A 22066-nucleotide genomic window follows, 5' to 3' on the forward strand; every position below is an offset into this window, starting at 1 on the left:
CTCCATGTGTAGCTTCTCAACTAAGTGGGGCTTGGGTGGAAGAGTTCCCAAGTAGTCAGTGAGCCTGCTGGGCCATTTGAGTGTAATTGCATGGCTGATGCCATCTATCCAAATACTATCAATTATTTAAATCTGATTCTACACATACTTCGGAAGAAAAAGTATGAGGATATTTGGAGAGGGGCATTCAGTCCCTCATCTCATTCCCAGCACCCAAGGAGTCCAAAAAAGAAGAGACTTAAGACTTAAGCTGAATATTGGCAAACCCTAAGGAAAAGATAAAGAGGAGATGATAGGAATTGCTGAAATTCACCAATGTGGCTTATTTAGTATCTGAGTTGAGATGAGTCATCCTCTAATCCTATAGATCTAGTCTAACAACTTGTCAACTTTGGCTGGTTATTTAGGGGAGTAGCAATCAGAGAAGAAGGCAGCAGAAGCCTGAAGGGGGATTTGTATCGGCCTGGACTTCAGGGCTGGCTATAGTGTGACTAGAATAGGGGAGGGGCAGAAACTGACTTCAAGGCCAAAGAGTTGGGAAATGGCAGTCACTAATCCACCTTTTATCGTTAAGAAAACTTAAGCTCGGAAAGGTTAACAACACCTGATTCACCAGGTTTACATGAAGATGAGTAATGGATAGCACGGTGTTTGGGCAGGAAGCCCTGATACCCTTTGTGTCTGTAAAGCTCTTTGCTTTACAATATATAGAGCCCCTTCTTGCCACAGGTGAGGCTCAGCATGAATTGCTTTCCTAAGGTTCCAACGTGTAGCAGGCATATTCGCTGGGATGAGATACTGTATTTGGAGTTAGTCTCAGAGCAGTGCTGTCCAATAGAAGTAATATCCATATATGTAATCTTGATTCCTACTAGCCACACTTAAAAGAGTAAAAAGAGCAGATGAGATCAAATGTTTTATTTGACCCAATATATCTAAAATATTATTTACGCATTTTTCAGTCTCAACATAAATTCTATTGATATTTTCTCTAAAAGTGTGTATATATTATATATATATATATATATATATATATATACACACACACTTTATTAAAGTCTTCAGAAATCTGGTATATATTTTAAGATTAAAGCATGTTTCAATTCTGATGCTAAATTTTCAGTTAAAATGAGATGTAGTCCTACCAAAACACTTAAGTTGTGTTCGGTGGAAAGAATTTACACTGCCTCAGTTTTTAAAATTAAATTAGAAATTCAGGGAATTCCCTGGTGGTCCAGTGGTTAGGATTCTGTGCTTCTACTGCAGGGGGGAATGGGTTCAATCCCAAGTCGGGGAACTAAGATCCCGCAAGCTGTGTGGCGAGGCAAAAAAAATAATTATTTTTAATAAATTAAAAATTCAGTTCTTCAGTCACCCTAGCCACAGTTCGAATGTTCATTTACCCATATGTGCCTAGTGTTTATTGAATAGGACAGGACAAGGGAAAACATACTGTATTGTAAATATTAGCCTACTTGTCTGGTTTTCTTGATCAGAAGGATTGGATTTCATTTATGTGTCTCTAAAACTAGGGTAGGACTTCCCTGGTGGCTCAGTGGTTAAGAATCCGCCTGCCAGTGCAGGGGACACAGCTTCCATCCCTGGTCTGGGAAGAGCCCACATGCCACAGAGCTGCTAAGCCCGTGTGTCACAGCTACCGAGCCTGCGCTCTAGAGCCCGTGAGCCACAACTACTGAGCCCACGTGCCACAACTACTAAAGCCCGCACACCTAGAGCCCGTGCTCTGCAACAAGAGAAGCCACCGCAATGAGAAGCCTGCACACTGCAACTACAGAAAGCCCCGTGCACGGCAATGAAGACCAAATGCAGCAATCAATCAATCTATCTATTAAAAAAACTAGGGTAGGCTAGGCTAGGTTTCACTCACATTTAGGGGATGCCAGTTCTGTGCCAGGTTCTGTATTAACGCCCAGCAAGCAGCTTGATTTCTAGATCTATCTATACCTTAAAGAAATTTTTGCACATGTGACTTTTTGAGGTTATTATTTACTTTGCAACCTTAGTTGGTCAACCAAACAAATGTTTATTTCTCATTCACACTGTATCCACAGTCTGTCAGGGACCCAGTCTGCTGGAGGGGGCCCTCTTGTAGCTGCACCATCCGAACCACTTGGGCTTCTCCATCACCATGACAGGGAAAAAACAGGAGAGGGTCTTGCATGGGTGGAAAACAAGGCACAACACTTCCCCTCATAACCCACTGCCCAGAAGTGGTCACGCAACCTTCCAAAGGGGCTATGCAGCCCCACTGTGCACAGAAGAAAAGAATAGCCTATCAACTACTGATGATTTCTGACCCGCCGGATTGTAGGGTGAGTGCTGGAGGCGTGTGAAGGGCAGCTGCCTAAGTGAAAAGCAACCTGCCAATCTGATGGTTGTGAAATGGTAACAGTCTGCTAAGAGTTGGTGAAGGTATGGAGAAACAGGAACCTCAACATACTATTTGGCAATATCTAAACTTGAAAAAGCAGTGTATTGCTTTTGTCTGCATTTCCCTGATTCCTAGTGAGATAGTATACTTTCGCAAATGTTTATTGGACAGTTTTATTTTCCATGTATGAACTGCTGGTATTTCTTAACATTGAACTATTTATTTTAAACTTTTAAAAGAAAATATAGACACTCCTAAAAATCCATAAAGAAAAAAAAAATGGTTTCCTTTAGGTTTGGTGCTTCTCATGCTTTATTTTAGAAATCCTTCCTTAGCTTGAAGTCAAAAAGATAGTCTTCCCTACCTTGAGGTCAAAAAGATAATAAATTTAATATTAAAAATAAACTTCCATACAATAGTGGACATAATAATAAAATACAAGCTGTCAGTTACAGAGTTTGTAAAAATCTTTTTCAAAAGGATCTAGGTCCAATTTTTTTTATATGAAACAATATCTGAATCACATTAGATTCATATATTCAGAAAAGTCAGTTCCAGGTGAGTTACTAACTCAGTCATCCTAACACCCATTATTGGGAGTCTATGCTTGTCTCCCTGTGTGTAACACTCCCTCCATATATGCAGGTTCCATATCTGTGTGTTTCTATGGTGGGGTCTCTGTGCTGCTGCATTACACTGTTTCTTGTGATCTTCAAAGTTAATTCTAATGAGACGGTTTACCATTGACAGAGGTATATACAAAATGAGAGGACTCTTCCTAGAAGATATTCTAAGGCTATTCTTGAGTCTTTGCTATTTCATGTGCATTTTTAAATCAGTCCACCAATCGCTGTCGAGATTTTGATTGGAAAAGCATGGATCTTATAGACGCATTTGATGAAACTTGGCATCAGTGGTAACATGTGACTACCATTTAGTCTGATAATTGGTTTGAAAATGTAATAGAAATAAAGTTGTGCCGGACAATAATGTTTTATCATTTATTCCCTTTCTTTTGGAGAAAAGTTCTCAGTCACAGTAACAATAAGAACTATAGTTTGCATAATCAGCCATGAAGGAGGAAGAAAGAAAGAGAATTCTAAGAGTTTAGCAAAATTGCCAAGTGCAAATTCAATATTTTAAAAATCAGTTGGGTTCCTATACATCAGCCATGGAAGTAGCTCTAATAGGAATGCTCCTCTCACCTCTTCTATTCAACAGTCTAAGAAAAGTCCTAACCAACATAATAAGAAACTAAAAATTAAGATTGAGATCCTTGTATTTTCTACATAAACAATAGACTGAAGCTTAAAAGAAAGACGTGGGAAGAGAAAAAAGTTCTTTAGTAACATGTTTGAGTTAATTTTTTCTTTAAAATCCTAATGTCGTGTATTACATTTTTCTCATGTTAAATCTTCCTCGTATCCCTGGGATTCTATATACATGTATATACTGCTGAGTTTACAGATTTAATATTAGAAGCATTATATGAGTGATATTGGTCTGTAATTTCCTCTACAATTACTGTCCTTATACCATTTTTACTATTATAGAATGGGTTGTGTCACTTTCCCTATTTCTCCATTTGATGCAGATTGTTCAAAGGAGAGAGATCAGTTGGTCCTTGAAGTATTAAGCCATCTCACCAGTAAAAACATCTTGGACAGGCATCTTTAGCAGAGAAGGAAAACATGGATGGGAGAGGAGAAGTTTGGAAAGTCTCAATACTGACTTGATTTCTGTAATGATTATATACTTTTTCAGGTTTTCCATTTATTAAGTTGACTGTGTTTCTGTTTAATTCCATATTCCTAGAAAAATGTAAACAGTCATGTCCTTTTGATGTTTAAATGCAAGGAGAATGATGCATCTTATAACATGGGACACACAAATCCATGTGCCATTGTGTACAAAAAGTACATTCCCCATTTACTGAATGATTTAACAGAGGTGGTAAAGTCAATCACTTGAGAAGGTGTGCATTAAACTGTTCGAAAATGATTTCATTCAGTTCATGAATGGAGCCCCTAAAACCTCAAAAAGCAAGGTTTTATTCATCCTGGCCATGCTTGAGGACATGTCTTTCTATGGGTTAAGAACAGAGCTAGAAAGGAAATGGTGCTTTTCAGGGAATGAACCTTCACCAAGTTGTAGGGGACAGTCACTGTGCTGCTGTGGTTAAAGTGTTCATGTCTTCAGATGTTTCTCATGGCAGTGGTCATTCATTTTTCACAGTCCCAGTGCCTGATATTATCCAGGCTCAACCCACTGGCAGTACTGTGGTTTGCCTAATCTAGACTGTATTTGGAATATGCTCACCTTTAGGGGACCTAGGGTCCCAGACAAAAAGCCTATTATACAAAAGAGTTGGCTGATAGCAATACCGAGCATATACTAGTTGGAATAATTGGATAACAAACTCAAATTTGTAGTGCTTTAAATTCAGAAAAGATATATGTATCCTCATATGAAGTCCACTGCAGGTTGGGCAGCATTCCTGCTCACCTTACCTTGGGGACCATATGTTTCAGATGGCAGACTACAAAATAGAGGAGAGAGGGGTAGAGGAGAGAGGGCTGGCTCTCAATTGCCTCAGCTAGGAGGTGACACATGCCATGTCCCCAGGGGTCCATTGGGTGGAATTAGTTCAACAGCTTCACCTAACTGCAAGGGAGATTAGGAAATATTGGGGAGTGCCTGGAACATTTGGTAAGCAACAATTTACCACGATAACTGTGTGACTTTGAGCAAGTAACTCAAACTCTCTCTGCATCAATGCATAGAGCATTAGCCCCAATTTTACAGCCTAAACTAACATATTTTATATCTTGCAGGATTATTATGAGAATTCAAGCACCCAGGGCGGTGTCTCAGATACAAGTGTTTAATTCAGTAAGTATTTATGTACTAATCTGTTAAACATCTTTTCTGGGGAAGACACACGTGATCCTGATATCACAGTGACTATCAGAGCAAGATTCTTGCCCTCACATTGCCTAAAACTTAACTACTCAAACTCTGGTCCATGGACCAATAGCACCCGCATCACTTGATATCTCATAAGGGTTACGGAATCTCTGGTACCATCCCTGACCTCCTGAATCAGAGTCTGCAAGTCCCTGGGTGACTTATGCCTATGACAGTCTGAGAAGCACTGGTCTAGAACACTGCCCCTTCATCTCTCCTTTCACCCAGCTCATTCTTTGTTTCCTTTTTCAAGAACACCTGCTCTGATTCTCTCATCAATCACACCCCCATCCGAGGTTAGGGATTAGGCGTTGCCATGGCATTGCTACTGCTCTTCGAATATGAAAGAGGGAAAAGTGCCCACGGTCCAGCGTGGGAGAGACTTCCTCCACATTATCAGAGAAGGCAGCATATGCAGGGTTATAATTAATGGTACTACGAAGCAGGGGTGAAGGGGAGGGAGGAGCCAGCAGGGAGGAAGACTGGGGCGTTAAAGGAGAGTGTCCTTAGGCTGGACGAGCTGCGCCCTGAGTCACAGAGAGAAATTCAGGTTGCAAAGAGGTGACCCACGATGCTGTTGCGGTCCAGTTGGTTAAGAGCTTGCTCAGCACTCATCTCCTGAAAGCTGACCGCCTGCTCACTGTGCCATCAACTTATGGCTGGTGTACAGGCTAGCTGTGACTGAGGGCAAGACTTCTCAGGGCCTGGTGAATAGTAAGCTTGTGATTTGAACTCTGTAGTAGTTTGGTATACTGTCCATACAAAGCAAAAAGGATCTCACTAAGATACAGGATCTTACACAGCATGTCTACCTGAGCCAATGCTGCTGTTCCAGGGACCACGCTTTGAAAGCCTAAAGTTCTCTTTTATAAAAACAGAACAAGCAACAGCTGTCGGTTCAAGCAGTTTAGAGCCGTGCTGGTCAAACATTCTTCTTTTTTCTGTGAAATGATACGGAAAGCAATTGTATGCTTAATGTTGCAATGTTCCACTTTTTAAGCACAATAGATCCAACCATAAATCCCTCGATTTTGTCTCAAACATTAAAGGATGAATAGTGAATCTGATTGTGGAGTAGCCAGCTCCTTGAGATCTCAGCAACACAGACAGGCTGATCCTAAGAAATCTGTGCTTCATGCCTCCCAGTCGTCCCCCCGCCCCCCCGCCCTATTGTCATCCCTAAGGATTTTGGTCCTGGAGGCTCCTACTAAGGTAATTTGAAGCACGGACCTGTCTCACCTAGGGGTTTTGAAATAATACTTTATAATGAACTCCTAGAACCAGCATTGTGTGGCTGGGCTGCTTCTGGAGATCCCCAAGCTCATCTCATGGTTTTAAAAATCCCTAGGGAGTCGGACTTCCCTGGGGGGTGCAGTGGTTAAGAATCCGCCTGCCAAAGCAGGGGACACGGGTTCGAGACCTGGTCCCGGCAGATCCCACGTGCCATGGAGCAACTGAGCCTGTGTGCCACAACTACTGAGCCTGCGCGCCACAACTACTGAAGCCTGCACGCCTAGAGCCCGTGCTTTGCCACAAGAGAAGCCACTGCCAGGAGAAGCCCACACACCACAACGAAGAGTAGCCCCCGCTCGCTGCAACTAGAGAAAGCCCGGGCGCGGCAAAGACCCAACGCAGCCAAAAATAAATAATAAATAAATTTATTTTTTTTTAAATCCCTAGGGAGTCTGGCAAGTGCTTCAGGGCCAAAGAGAAGGCACTAGAGTCACCATCCCCTACCCACACTCCAGCCAGAACCTGCCCTCCTTGTCGCTGTTGTTGTTGTTGTTCTTAATTTGTCTCTGAACTTTTTTGAGGAACAGAAGGAATTCGACCCTTTGAAAAACAAATTTCGCTTTTACCCTTTGTTTTAGAAATCATAAACCTGGCAAGTCCCTTCATTTTTTTCCCGTCTCAATATCACACAAATCCCTGTCTTTGAAGGGGATGCATATTATATGTAGAAGGAAAAGGGAATGATTCTTTCCACTCTTTATTCCTTTTGGTAGACATTTCACTAAGAAATCCATGAAAGGAAATTACGATTTTTTTTTTTTTGGCTGCGCCATGAGGCCTCTGGGATGTTGGTTTCCCGACCAGGGATTGAACCTGAGCTCTCAGCAGTGAAAGCACGGAGTCCTACCCACTGGACCGCCAGGGAACTCCCCGGAAATTATGATTTAGAACTCAGAGGCTTCTCAAATTAAACGAATTCACACCAGCGTTCCCTAAAACTGGAAGTTATCTGTATGTTCAAATACAATTAAAATTGAGATTTGGAGGAAAGCTAAAAATACTAAAAAGCTTAGCCATAGTAAATATTTAAATGGGACATTTATTTAAGAGCAAGATACATTTTTCACCTGTAAAATGTCGGGGGTGGACTAGGTCATCATAATAATGCTATTTATTATTACTATTATTATTATCATCGGGTAGAGCTGGAAGGGACCTTATTCCTGTACGTCAAATGGCACAGGGAGATCAGCTCTGGCACAGGGAGATCAGCTCGGTGATTTGTGACCACTTAGAGGGGCGAGATAAGGAAGGTGGGAGGGAGACGCAAGAGGGAGGAGATATGGGAACATACGTATATGTATAACTGAGTGACTTTGTTGTAAAGCAGAAACTAACACACCATTGTAAAGCAATTATACTCCAATAAAGATATTAAAAAATAAAATAAAGTTAAAAAAAAAAAACCCGTTTCTCGATTATCTTTCTGCTGTGTCACCCCCGGATTAGGCAGACACCTGCCATTCGCTGGCACAGCTGGGTAACTGCTGGCGGCTTTGCCTGAGAGCACACAGGACACGCCCCTCTGTAGGCCGGCGGGTACCAGTGAAAGAGAACCCAGAGGTGCTGATCCCCCTCCCTCTGCTTTATTCCTTCTCCCAAACTCACTCACTCACTGCATAAATCATTTCTTTTCCAGCAGGGAGGAGTGAGTGGGGGGCAGGCGCGGAGGAAGACTGCCAGGAAGGGTCTTCCACTAAAATAGGGCTCAGAGACAATGCGAGGTTTCCCATTGTGCTAGAAATATTCCAGTTTGCCCCTCCACTACCCTGCTTTGTGTCCAGAGGGGCTGAGCTCTATGGATGGAAATAACTGTACTCCCTTACCCTCTGGCTTGCATTTGGGTTATGGGATAAAGAGGTCAGAGTATATATTCCTCCAGCTCCCTCACTGCCAAGTTCCCCTTTAGAAGTGCCTATGATTTTCTACCCAAAGCCACAGCCAGGGGCAGAACTAGTTTTGTAGGGTAGAAGTTTACGCAAATTTTGGACACTCCTTAAGAAAAGAGTACGAAATTAGGTGTAAAATGATTATCTTTTTAGAATGAGAAGAGAAATTACAACTTTCAAATCTTAAAAAGTCTTAAAGGTAACACAAATTTCAAAAAGTCTATATGGATGATAAACATTGCCAGCCATCTAGTAAACAAAGGATGTTGCAGCCAACAAGCCTGCAGCCCACTGTAGCCACCCCCAGCTGTGCACCCTGAGGGGTTTCAGGATGGAGAAAAGCAGGATACTGGCCCCAGATAGCTGAGCTGCAGATCAAAGGCATGATTTCAGAAAGCCCAGACTCTTGCATCTTCCCATATGTAGAAAAGTTATAGATTCATTAACTTGAGATGTCTGGTTTTTCTCAAATGAACAGTAATCTGTTGATGTTCTGATTACCTGGTTTTTGTTACAAACTCCTCTATATCCTGGCTCCCCTCTTACCTCTTTGGAGCAGTCCCTCAGAGACATTTGAGAGACTGTATTCCTGGCCAAAGTCCTCAGTTTTGCCCGCCAAATAAAACATAATTCTCAACTTTTAGGTTGCGTATTTTTTTTCAGTCGACACATACATACCTCCACAATACCTCTTCTGTAAGTTTTCATCTGCCTTCTCTTTATTATCATGAAGTTTCATTACCTTCATAGTATTTTCAATAGAAAAAGCCAGAAAAATAATTTTATCTCTTTTTTTAGCTGTTTGAATACTGTCATCAAAGCATTATTAACATGCCAAACTTTTTTTTTTTAATGGGACTAGAGTGAAACCGAATTTATTTCTGAGAGGAGAATATTTCTGTTTAGACCGGCGGGGAGGGTCAATGCAAACTGAACCCTCACTTATAATTTTACATGTCTGTTGGCTGGAAGAATTTTCACAGACTAGCGTGTGTTCACAGACTAGCGTCTGGCTTTGTACATTTCAAATTCCGTCTGTCCCTTTCACCAACCACATGCTTCTGGTGGTGAGGGTCCATCCATAGGACGCATTCTTATGGCAATACAGCCATGGTCTTGCAACTTTGTGTCACAATAGCTGGGTGAGTTATCACCGAAGGTGCCAGGAGTTCTTCAGGAGGCCATTTCTATACAGCAATGCTTATAATAACTGTCCGTGGAAGTGACTGGGTTTGGTGAGATATAGGTATGCAATTCACCAATTAAACATACACTAGACTCAACATCTCCTTAGCTAGATTTAAAATACTCCACCCAACAGGAAGGGAAATGCGATGAAGGCAAAGTCCAAGTGGAAAGAGACACAGATCTTAGCCAACTGGGGTTTAAATACCCCACTTTTGAAACGTTTACAAAAGCATATGACCACGTGGAATACACTGCTAGCCTCACTCTCCAAGGCCTTACAAGGGACTGAGGTCTTAAAGTTCAAGTCTGTTGGAGACCCCGCCTACAACTGCACCTCCCTCTGAGTTCTGGTAGTACCGCCTCTCTGCTCCTTTATTCAAGTCCCCTCCATCATACTCTTAAATATGCCATCTGTTTCCTGCCAGGATCCATCCTGATGCACACCCCCAACCCAGCCCAACCGTGGTAACTAAAGAGTCAACACTTATCAAGTCTCCAACATCCCAGTCACTGTGCTGAGAACGTGACCTGTATCGATACCAACCCAAGAACGTGCTACAAACACTGTCAAGACTTAAGCCTAGCCTGCTACTGAGGAGTTGTGTGACTTTGAGGCTTAGACAGTTCAAACAACTTGACCAGGTCCCTTGCAGGTAAAATCAGAATAATCTGTTACATAACTCTATGAGTTTGGGTAATATTAAATGGGGGTAAGAATGTAAAGCACTTATCACACATATTAGAGGTGGGTGAGGAAATAGATCCAGTGAAGGAGGTTGAGGAACAGCAGCTAATGTATGAAAAGGAAACCAGGAGAGAAATAATGTCATGGACAAAGAGATAAGAATAAGAGTATGGGTAGCCCTCTCCTCCGAGAGAGCACAGTGGAAGTCTCTAAATCCCATGAACCGATTTCAATTTTCATTCATGTATTCAAGGCTACTTATTGAGCGCCTAAGTCCCAAGCATTGCTAAGCAGAGGATCCAGTGGTGAAGGAAATGGGGGAAATTCACACCCTCATGGTGCTCACATCCTGTGGGCGGATATGGGCAATAAATGCATTGATTTGTTTGCTTAATCTGTCCTTCTTCCTAGCAGCTCTCCACCTGAAATTAGAAGAGGGTAATGTTTGCAGAGGGATCAGGGAGAAGAGAGTGAATTATTTTATATACATGGTGTTCAGGGAAAGCCTCTCTGAGGAGGTGACATTTGAGCAGAGATCCGAAAAAAAGCAAGCAAATGAGGTACACAGATACCTAGAAAGAGACCACCATTCTCAGTACAGGAACAGCAAAGGCCAGAACTCCTAAGGCTGCTTCCTTTGCATCCTGTTGGTTGTCGACACACAATGAATAAACTTATAGGGAGGGTCTTCTCCAACTCTCTTTAGCCTTTTCCCTGAAACTATCCTTTGGTGTGTTGTTCATGAATCACATTTTTTTTCATTGCCGCATACCTTCTAGAAGAAAGAGCACTGCACCAGGAGCCAAGAAACCCAAGCAGGGCCCTGATCCCATCAATAGCTTGATACACAGGGGAGAGTGTTCTTTTGTCCACTCCCTCCATCATTTCCTGGGCACTTGGCAAAACTCTACCAGCCACTGTTTTGTTAGCTGTAAAATAGATATATTATGTGTTTCAGAAAGATTAGTGGCTTATGAACTGCATGACCTGAGTGGCTTAGCTGGGATATAAAGGATGGCTCCCTGTCTCCTTTCTGGTACCATCACCTCTCTCCAAGGGTCCCCAGTTTTCTTCCTCCTCCACCTCCTCTGGTTCCAGAGAAGGAACAGAGGAACTTGCCTTCTGGGTTTTTCCTTTTGACAAGAAAAAAAAATTTCACCACGAGAGTAAATCTTGCTCCAGACATCAGCTCTGTAATACCACACTCTACAGAGTTCTAATTATAACATGGTCCAGGTGAGCTAACTATGGATGCAGGACCAGGTGACTAAGGATCCACTTGAAGGTTTTCATTTCAAACTTCTGTGCTGCATTAATTGGATGAGTCACTATCATTACTCGGGCTTATTAGTCAGACTGCATGTGTACCCACGGGGAACAAAATCTGAGGCAATTATGTCCTCCTTTTGGTCTATCCACTGTGATGGGTTTTTTCCCAGATCTCATACCAACAGCTGTACAACTTTTACAACTCCCTTCCTCATCCTTGTTCTTTAATATTTCATCTGTAATATGAGGGGCTGGATATGTTTGTCCCCAAGATCCTTGACACAAGTTTAATTCCTCCTTTAGCCTATTTTTACACTTCATAATTCCATTAGCTTGTATTTTCCAAATGTGGTTCCACTGTGTGATTTGGGGGCCGTCTGTCAATTCTCTTAGTATCCTGTTTTTGTTCTTGTTTAAATTTACAGGGGAAAGTGCATTTGGAGGCACTCAAGGATTTTGTAGATATTATTCTCAGAGTATGAAGAGCAATGTCAAATAAAACCGCTCTTTGTGTTAATCCCTCCAACAGCTCAGTAGACATTTCTAACACATTAAATTAAAATTTGTTGTTACTCTTTCACTTTTCTTCACTATCCAGGCCCAGACTTATCCCGTGAGTCTCTGGCCACACGAGGACTGAGTACTGAGACTGGGCACTTCGCACCTGGTTCAGCCTGTGGGTTAGTGGGCACAGGGCTCCTCGGGAGGGCCAGTGGCTGCTGCAAAACTGTGATGGCAGAGAGTTGGTGATTCACTTATTCATTCAACAAACAGTATTTATCCAGTGTTTCCCCACAGGGGACTCCTTTGCCATCATTTTTTTTTTTTTAACGATTTTTGAGTCCTTAGGGGCAGACACTGATGTGCACACCCGTGCAAGTTTCAAGAGAAGGCAATTTGAGAGCGGACCACCAACATTTAGGTCAGCTGCAGAAAGGAGACTGACCAAAGGACACGGAGAAAGAGGAAACACCCTTGAGAATTCCCTGGGGGTCCAGTGGTTATGACTCCGTGCTTTCACTGCCCTGGGCCCAGGTTCTATCCCTAGTTGTGGAACTAAGATCCTGCAAGCTGAGTGGCACAACCAAAAAAAAAAAAAGAGAGAGAGAGAGAGAGAGAGAGAGAGAAAGAAACCACCCTCTTCTTATCTCTGGATGAGTGGAGGAATGTGGAAACAGTTTCCCCAGAAATGGGAAGGTATTTCAAAGGGCTGAAATGAATTTTAACAAAGGGTAGAGTTTGTGAAGAATGTTCTAGACAGCAGAAACAGCATGAAAAATGCCCAGTGGTGGAAAAGTGATTACATGTTTGAAAAACAGTATTCTACTCAGCGGCTAGAGAGTGGATTTATTCTCTCGAGATTTTCTGTAGATAAACATTGTCTTAAAGCATGTGTTTATTTCCAGATCTTAATGTCGGCTCATTTGAGATAAAAATACCTGATGCAATAAAGACATTCATTTGAAGTATATTTCACACTAGCAGCTATCTCAACTGCCAGGAAGGAATTAGAATCTTCTCCGGAGTCGTCCAGCTCTAGATGGAGCTTTCACTGCAGTGTGGCTGGAGAGATGCTAACATTCCATAAATAAACTTCCTTCCTTCACCTGTAGCCCACAAAACACCTTTCCTTGCTTGTTCTTCTCCATGAAGACAAGAAATGCAGATTAGGGGAGAATCAGCTCAAAAACCAAACCAAATAGTTAAGCTCTTGGAGAAAGCTCTTGGGTGACAGGGTTCAGTTAGGGTGGTCTAAACTCTCCGGGTGATCCAAGCATCACTTCTCAGGTACCCCTGTGAGCCACGGACTCCAGAACACATGTGAACACGAGGAGAAAGAGGAGTTTGAGAAAGTGGGCTGGGTACACGAATGCCATTATTTTAACTTCATTCTCCTCTGGGTGACAGCCCACTCCCACACTGGAGACCTGGTGTCCTATGTCTCCTGCTCTGGCTTCGTGGTTCATAATCTGCATCAGGTGAAAGATGCAGGGATTGAGAATTCACCTCAACTAGAATCCGCATGTCCTGGAAGCCTGTCTCAGAGCCTCTTCTTTATGTACCCCAATCCCTATTTTCTAAAGACAGTGAACCCCGGGGAAATTCCTGTGTGTGCCGGGCAGGGTGATGTCTGGGAAGATGCAAAGCAGAGCTAAGGGGATACAAACTGCTTTACTTAGAAGGGGTTATGGTGAGAGCAGGGGAAGAAGAGGAGATTGGAGGAAGGGAGGGGAGGGGAGGGGAGGGGAGGGGAGGAGGGCTTGGTGTTAAGGAAGAGATAGGATGGCTGGTTTGGGAGAGAATTGGGGGAGAAAGAATAGAAAGACTTCAAAGGGTGTTTGTGTGAAGTTTGTCATGTTATTAAGTTTCACTACTTCAGAGATCAGGTTTTTTTTTTTTTTTTTTAGTATTAATTTATTTAATTTGTGGCTACGTCGGGTCTCAGTTGCAGCGCGCACGCAGGCTTCTCTCTAGTGGCACGTGGGCTTAGTTGCCCCGCAGCATGTGGGATGTTAGTTCCCTGACCAGGGATCGATCCCTCGTCACCTGCATTGGAAGGCGGATTCTTAACCACCGGACCACCACTGAAGTCCCTGTCACGTTACTTAGATTATAAAGCTCTTTCCTTCTTACCACCAAAGTGTCAGTAAAATATCAGTTCTTACTGAAGCAGCATGGAGTTGAGGGGCTCCTTGTGAGGCACTGAAATGCTGAGTTTTGCTTTAAAGAAACAGTAAGGCCAAAGGAGGCTTCCCATAAGGACAAGGAATTATTTTTTACCCTCCCAGCATGGGCTAAATTACCAGCTGATCTCAGCTGGGAAGAAGAATCATCCTGGACCCTAAACACAAGAGGTCTCAAACCCGGGTAAGGTGTGTTGGCCGGGCTGCCTGTGGTTCTGGAGGGACATGAATTGACATGAAACCACCTCTCGCTCATGACCAGTGCCTGGAGGGAACAGCAGTGAAGACCTTTTCTCCATCCCCTTCCTTCCTACCCTCGGTCAGGACATCTGGGCGACTGCAAGCAACACCCACCCACCTGGTTCCTCTCCTGCAGGCCCACACATCTTTCTGACCCCACCAGGACCACCCTCAGAACCAAACAAGAGGGCCCCTTCACTAGGACGTGGATTTCGGGGAGCCTCAAATATCACAAACACAAAATGTGCATGAATTTATCCGAAGAACGAGGGGGAACCTCAGTCACTTGGAACCCAAGCTGGCAAAGTGTAACCCGCTAACTCTCAATGTCCATTTCTCATGACCAACACCATTCAGGCCCCAGGGAAGACGCCTCATCTCCTGCTTATGTTCTAAGAACAGAAGATGGTTGGTCTGAACACCAGGTCTGTGGGCTATACTGCTCCGGAGACTACTTGAGAGGATGTGGATGCTTTGAGCTGTGGATGCGCTTGGAAATTTATCTAATTCTTCTGCTCAGAAAGCAGCAATGTAGTAAATTCTTTCATAACCACCAACCAGTTCCCAGGATTGTAGAACATCCATTTTACTGCTTCTCATTATGCATGTGGTCCCAGAGGTATTCACAAATTACCACGGCACTTACAGTTAAACATGGTGTCTGAGAAGCATTTCCCAACATTAAACAATTCATTTTGCTCCTATATTTTTGTATACATGGATCTAAATGTGATGTGTGTGAAGCATGGTACACATGCTATGCTTTGGTGACTAAATGGATGTTGAATATTAGATTTGCAGTTAGTTTTATTTTCATTAAAAAATGATTCAATTATATTTTTAAATTAAATATTTTCCTGCATGTAAATGACTTAAAATTTTATATTCATATTTTCATTTTTCATTTACTTTTATAATTAATTTTTTAAATTTTATTGAAGTACAGTTGATTTACAATGTGTTAATTTCTGCTGTACAACAAAGTGCTCAGTTATATATATATTTTTTTCTCCTATTTGTTTCCATTATGGTTTATCACAAGATATCAAATATAGTTCCCTGTGCTGTACAGTAGGACTTTGTTGTTTATCTATCCTATATATACTAGTTTGCATCTGCTAATCCCAAACTCCCAATCCTTTGCTTCCCACCACTCTCTTCCCCCAGGCAACCACAAGTCTGTTCTCTATGTTTGTGAGTCTGTTTCTGTTTCATAGATAAGTTCATTTGTGTCATATTTTAGAGTCCACATGTAAGTGATATCATATGATATCTGTCTTTCTCTTTCTGACTTACTTTGCTTAGTATGATAATCTCTAGGTCCATCCATGTTGCTGCAAATGACATTACTTCATTCTTTTTTATGGCTGAGTAATATTCCACGGTGTATATATACCATATCTTCTTTATCCATTCATCTGTTGATGGACATTTATTTTATTTTTTTTTAACATCTTTATTTGAGTATAACTGTTTTACAATAGTGTGTTAGTTTCTCCTTTACAACAAAGTGAATCAGTTATACATATACATATGTTCCCATATCTCTTCCCTCTTGTGTCACCCTCCCTCCCACCCTCCCTATCCCACCCCTCTAGGTGGTCACAAAGCACAGAGGTTAACTCCCTGTGCTATGCGGCAGCTTCCCACTAGTTATCTAATTTACATTTGGTAGTGTGTATATGTCCCTGCCACTCTCTCACAGCGTCACAGCTTACCCTTCCCCCTCCCCATATCCTCAAGTCCATGCTCTAGTAGGTCTGTGCTTTATTCCCATCCTACCACTAATCTCTTCATGACATTTTTTTTTTTTAGATTCCATATATATGTGTTAGCATACGGTATTTGTTTTTATCCTTCTGACTTACTTCACTCTGTATGACAGACTCCAGGTCTATCCACCTCATTACAAATAACTCAGTTTCATTTCTTTTTATGGCTGAGTAATATTCCATTGTATATATGTGCCACATCTTCTTTATCCATTCATCTGTTGATGGACATTTAGGTTGCTTCCATGTTCTGGCTATTGTAAATAGTGCTGCAATGAACATTTGGGTGCATGTATCTCTTCAATTTATAGTTTTCTCCAGATAATATGCTCAGGGTTGGGATTACTAGATCATATGGTAGCTCTAGTTTTAGTTTTTTAGGAAGCCTCTATACTGTTTTCCATAGTGATGTACCAATTTACATTCCCACCAACAGTGTAAGAGGGTTCCCTTTTCTCCACACGCTCTCTGACATTTATTATTTGCAGACTTTTAAATGATGTCCATTCTGACCAGTGTGAGGTGGTACCTTATTGTAGTTTTGATTTGCATTTCTCTAATAATTAGTCATAATGAGCGTATTTTCATGTGCCTATTGGCCATCTGTAGGTCTTCTTTGGAGAAACGTCTATTTAGGTCTGCTGCCCTTTATTTGATTGGGTTGTTTGTTTTTTGCTATTGAGCTGAGTTTTGGAAATTAAGCCCTTGTCGGTTGCATCATTTGCAAATATTTTCTCCTGTTCCGTAGGTTGTCTTTTTGTTTTGTTTATGGTTTCCCTTGCTGTACAAAAGTTGTAAGTTTGATTAGGTCCCATTTGTTTATTTTTGCTGTCATTTCTATTGCCAATGATTAATATTTTTAAACTTTATTTGAAAATATGTGAAAATTCTTTTTTTATATATTTATTTTAATATGGTTAGGTCATTTCAGTCAACGGAATACAAAGTATGAGAAAATCATGATTATGAAAGCATAACTAGCAATTTAACTTGAGTTGAAAGGGTGACAGATAATATGGAATGCTACTTAATCATCTATAAGTCATGTTTATGTTTATTACACATCTGAACACTGCCAGCTCACCAGCAGAAATGTAGATGTATGTGCATAATTAAATTTGTTTATCTTTGATATTTTGCTGGCGGTCATATAAAGCCATAACTTTTCACATATTTTTTTATTTTCTTGTTATGAAGGTATACTTGTCAAAATAGGAGGACAGAACACACCAATCGAGCTAACAAATTATTAAGTAAATAATTTTTAAACATTTGCACATGTGTGTCTGAACCCCTATTTTCCTTTTGTATGGGGACTGGCTAAAACTGGGGCAGATCAGTTTCCCCCAATCTGACCTGGAGCCTCCTTGGGCTGTAGTGGAGAGATCAACCTATAGCTGTTCACTCAGTGGTCAAGTTCTTTGCCTAATGATTTGTTTGCTTGAACCGTAATCCTTCTTTGAGTGCTTTTGCATCTATTTGACTTACTGCTCTTTCATAGATGGCAAAACAAAATAAAAATAATCAGGCATTTAAAAAATTAAAGATAAAATTCCTATCAGGTACTTCATATGATGACTCCATGTGAGTGTGTATGCATGCATTAGTTTCCCAGGGCTGCCATAACAGTGCCACAAACTGAGTGGCTCAGAACAACAGAAATATATATTCTTTCACAGTGCTGGAAGCTAAAAATCCAAAATCAGGATGCTGGAAGGCCCATTCTCTCTCTAAAGGCCCCAGAGAAAAATCCTTCCTGTCTCTTCCAGCTTCTGGTGGCTGCCAGCAATCTCTGGGGTTCCTTGGCTTGTAGATTTGTGACTACAATCTATGCTTCAGTCTTCCCATGGCCTTAGTGTCTTTGTCTCTGTGTCCCAATTTCCTTCTTCTCTTAAGGACACCAGTCGTGACGGATTTCGGGCCCACCCTAGTCTAGCATAGGGGGAACACAATTCAATCCACAATGCATATATGCAAAACGTGTGTAGTTCCTCTGGTATCCTTGAAACTTTCAGTCTACAATCTGGCTTTTAAAATAAACAGTATGTATTCCCTTGCCTCAGTTTGGGAATGCTCCCCACCTCGCCTTCTGGCCAGGTTGTCTTATTTAGCTTTGTGTAAACGACATTAAGAGATGCATTTTAAGTTTAGTGTTGCTTGGCAGCATTTGAAAATTAATCATTTCAACTTTATGAAAACCCTCCTTTTCCCTAGCTTTTCCAAATCAGTTTTTTTTTCCTGATTTTCCTTTTCTCTTCCAAGTTGTCCTTCAAGTCTCCATGTCAGGTTCTCCAAGACCACGGGTTCAGTGATATACAGTTGTTATCTCTCTCTCTCTCTCTGTCTCTCTCTCTCTCTATATATATATATATATATATGTATATGATTATATATCTCTATATCTATATATGTAGATGTATATATATGCAGTTGTAACATGGCCAAGATGTAATGCAGTGAAGAGATGCAAAACAAAATCAGCAAAAGGAGCAGGCACGTGGGGCAAATTCCAGAGAACACCAGGCAGATGCTCCCAAGAGTCTGCTGTTCACACTGGAGTCACACAGGACACGTGTAATGCCTCCAGCAATGAGTTGTGACCACACACAGGGAAGCTCACTATTGACTCAAACACCATCCCTGATTAAAACCCTGGGCAAGGCTTCCCTGGTGGCCTGCCTGCTAATGCAGGGAACACAGGTTCGAGCCCTGGTCCGGGAAGATCCCACATGTCGCAGAGCAACTAAACCTGTGCGCCACAACTACCGAGCCTGCGCTTTAAAGCCTGCGAGGCACAACTGCTGAGCCCATGTGCCACAACTACTGAAGCCCATGCACCTAGAGCCCGTGCTCTGCAACAAGAGAAGCCACTGCAATGAGAAGCCCCGAAGAGTAGCCCCGGCTCGCCGCAACTAGGGAAAGCCCACGTGCAGCAATGAAGACCCAACACAGCCAAAAATAAATTTTAAAAAAATGTGTATTGTAGTGAGTTGAATTACAAAACAAAAAACAAAAAACAAAAACCCTGGGCAATGAGTTGATCAGATAAAAACAGCTGCTCGCTTGTGAGCAATGGAGAAATAAGCTCTCTGTCCCACCAGCTGCTATTGTAGTAAAATCTAAGGTCTTACATATACCCTGGCTAAGCCCAAAGCCTTGACCTCGCTCCTTACTCACTATATTCCCAGCCAGCAGAATTTTCATCTCAAAGTCCCTGGCTTTGAGGGGACTTTGAATCAAGATACTAGTGTTATTAACTGGCCTTCCTAAACCCCTTTTATCCACTCCCAAATTTGAAACCAACTGAGAGACAACACAGAAGTCAGACAGATGGTGTGAAACACGGCAAGCTTCACCACTGACACCACTAGATGGGAGACTGTAGCTCGTTTGTGTGGTCACAATGGGCCTCCTGATGTTTGACGTGATACAGGGACCTGACCCCCAGTCCCTGACTCTCCTGGATGAATACGGTCTTCTCATCCAGGATGAGTCTGACCCTGTAAGGGCCCAGCAAGAAGAAGCAGAAGACATGCATCTGTGGGCAAGGTGAAGCAGAAAACGAGGTGCATCAGGATGGTGACCAAGCTCGCTCAGCACTGGCTGTCTTCCTCCTCTGCGCAGGGATGAAGGTCAAGGGTAAGAGCTGGAGGTGTTCCTCATACATTTCTGGGGAACAGAGCAGAAGATCCCTTCTATGTGTGGAAATGTGAGAAATGCGGGGTAAGAGTGGCAAGACATCCATTTTAGGGGAAACACATAAAATCTGAGAAGGGAACTATCAGGGACGTTGTAGGACCAATCTTTCCAGTTCCCAGGTGTTCAAAAAGGTGTTAGGTGCTCCTGGGAGCCAGCGCTCTGTTAGATGTTGTATATACCTTATATACTTTTCTCCTCCCAACAGCCTTTACAGGAAATAAATATTAACACTTACTAGGCGGGTGACCCTGGGAAGGTTATTTAACCTGCCTGAGTCCTGGTTTATTCATTTATAAACAAGATAGACAGGCATTCAAACTCATTTCCAAATTCGCTGCTTTTCTCTTTACAAAAGCCAAGTAGCTTTCAGAGGTTTGATGCATGAGACAAACTGAGCTCTCCCCTGGGCATTCTAGTTCCAGCTCAGTAATTCCATATGCTGTTCTCACCTAGGAACTGTGCGTCGACCCTCCATTCACTGAGGGTTAGAGAGGGGTTGAAACGCAGAGAAGTTGGCAGGAGCCAGTTGTGAACATTCCCCTAGATGCACATTTTTGCAGAAAGCTTTAGACTCTTTGGTTGGGCCTAGTAAATGTGCTGTAACAAAAGATGGTGATTCCCTGTTCACAATCCATTATTCCAAGGTCAATGAACAATGAGAAAAGAGCTGCTTTTATTGGAAGGAAAGGGACTGTCTATCAAGTTAATTCCATTCCTACATATTCACAAGCCCTATCTCTTCCCATATGTCACCTGTCAAGCCTAATAGGGTAGAAGCAGACAGGTATAATAGCTCTAAATTATGTGTATTGGGAAAATAACTGAAAAAGAGCAAGCAAAAGGATCCAAGGAAATTAATATGGTTGTTGTTCAATTCTAATGCTCCCTGTCAGAGGCTGAGGAGGAAAAGAACTAACATTTCTATTGAACTCAATTCAAAAATTGTTAGGGACTTGTAGATGCAAAGATAAAGACACCATCTCAGCCCTCAAGGAACTCAGATGAGAAGGTGAGTCTGATGATATAACGTATGCTCCGAGGTAACTCAGAAGCAGCCCCACCTCCAAGCCCAGGGGTGTTGGAAGGCCTTCTGAAAGAGAAGGAAGAATTTAAATCTGAGCTCTTTGTCTTGTCTATGGCCAAACACAAATCTGACAAGTTGTGGAGTTGGGATTGGAACTTTCAGTTATGAGGCTCCAAAATCCATTTTACTCAAAAGAGTACAGAGATTCCCTACAGAGGTACAGAGGTCCAAGGATGTAGACAGTTGCCAGATGTTTTCTCCTTGAAAAGTGGGAGGATTTCTCTTTTATTTTATTTTTTTAAATTATTTATTTATTCATTTATTTTGCGCTGTGTTGGGTCTTCGTTTCTTGTGCAAGGGCTTTCTCTAGTTGTGGCAAGCGGGGGCCACTCTTCATGGCGGTGCGCGGGCCTCTCACTGTTGTGGCCTCTCTTGTTGCTGAGCACAGGCTCGGGATGCGCAGGCTCAGTAGTTGTGGCTCACGGGCCCAGCCGCTCCGCCTCATGTGGAATCTTCCCAGACCAGGGCTCGAACCCGTGTCCCCTGCATTAGCAGGCAGATTCTCAACCACTGCGCCACCAGGAAAGCGCCCAGGATTTCACTTTTAAATGCACACTTTCTTCTTGGCAGTAAGTAATGTCTTCACTCCATAAAAAAAAAAAAAAAAAAAAAAAATCATTAGAAATCCTCCTGTAAGGGATCCAGCAATGGATTTCAGTGGGATCTAGAAACCCGTGGAATTTAATACAAAATTACGCTTGTGCATGATGGGCTTCTCTTCTGCGAAGACGTTTCATAACTTTCTTTGGATTCTCAAAGGAGTATGAGGCCCAAAACCCTAACTTGGAAGATATATTTATTTATTTTTGGCTGCATTGGGTCATTGCTGCATGTGGGCTTTCTCTAGCTGTGGCGAACGGGGGCTCTCTTCGCTGCAGTGCGCGGGCTTCTCATTGCAGTGGCT

The sequence above is a fragment of the Kogia breviceps genome, chromosome 6, assembly GCF_026419965.1.
Source record: "Kogia breviceps isolate mKogBre1 chromosome 6, mKogBre1 haplotype 1, whole genome shotgun sequence".
NCBI lineage: Eukaryota > Metazoa > Chordata > Mammalia > Artiodactyla > Physeteridae > Kogia > Kogia breviceps.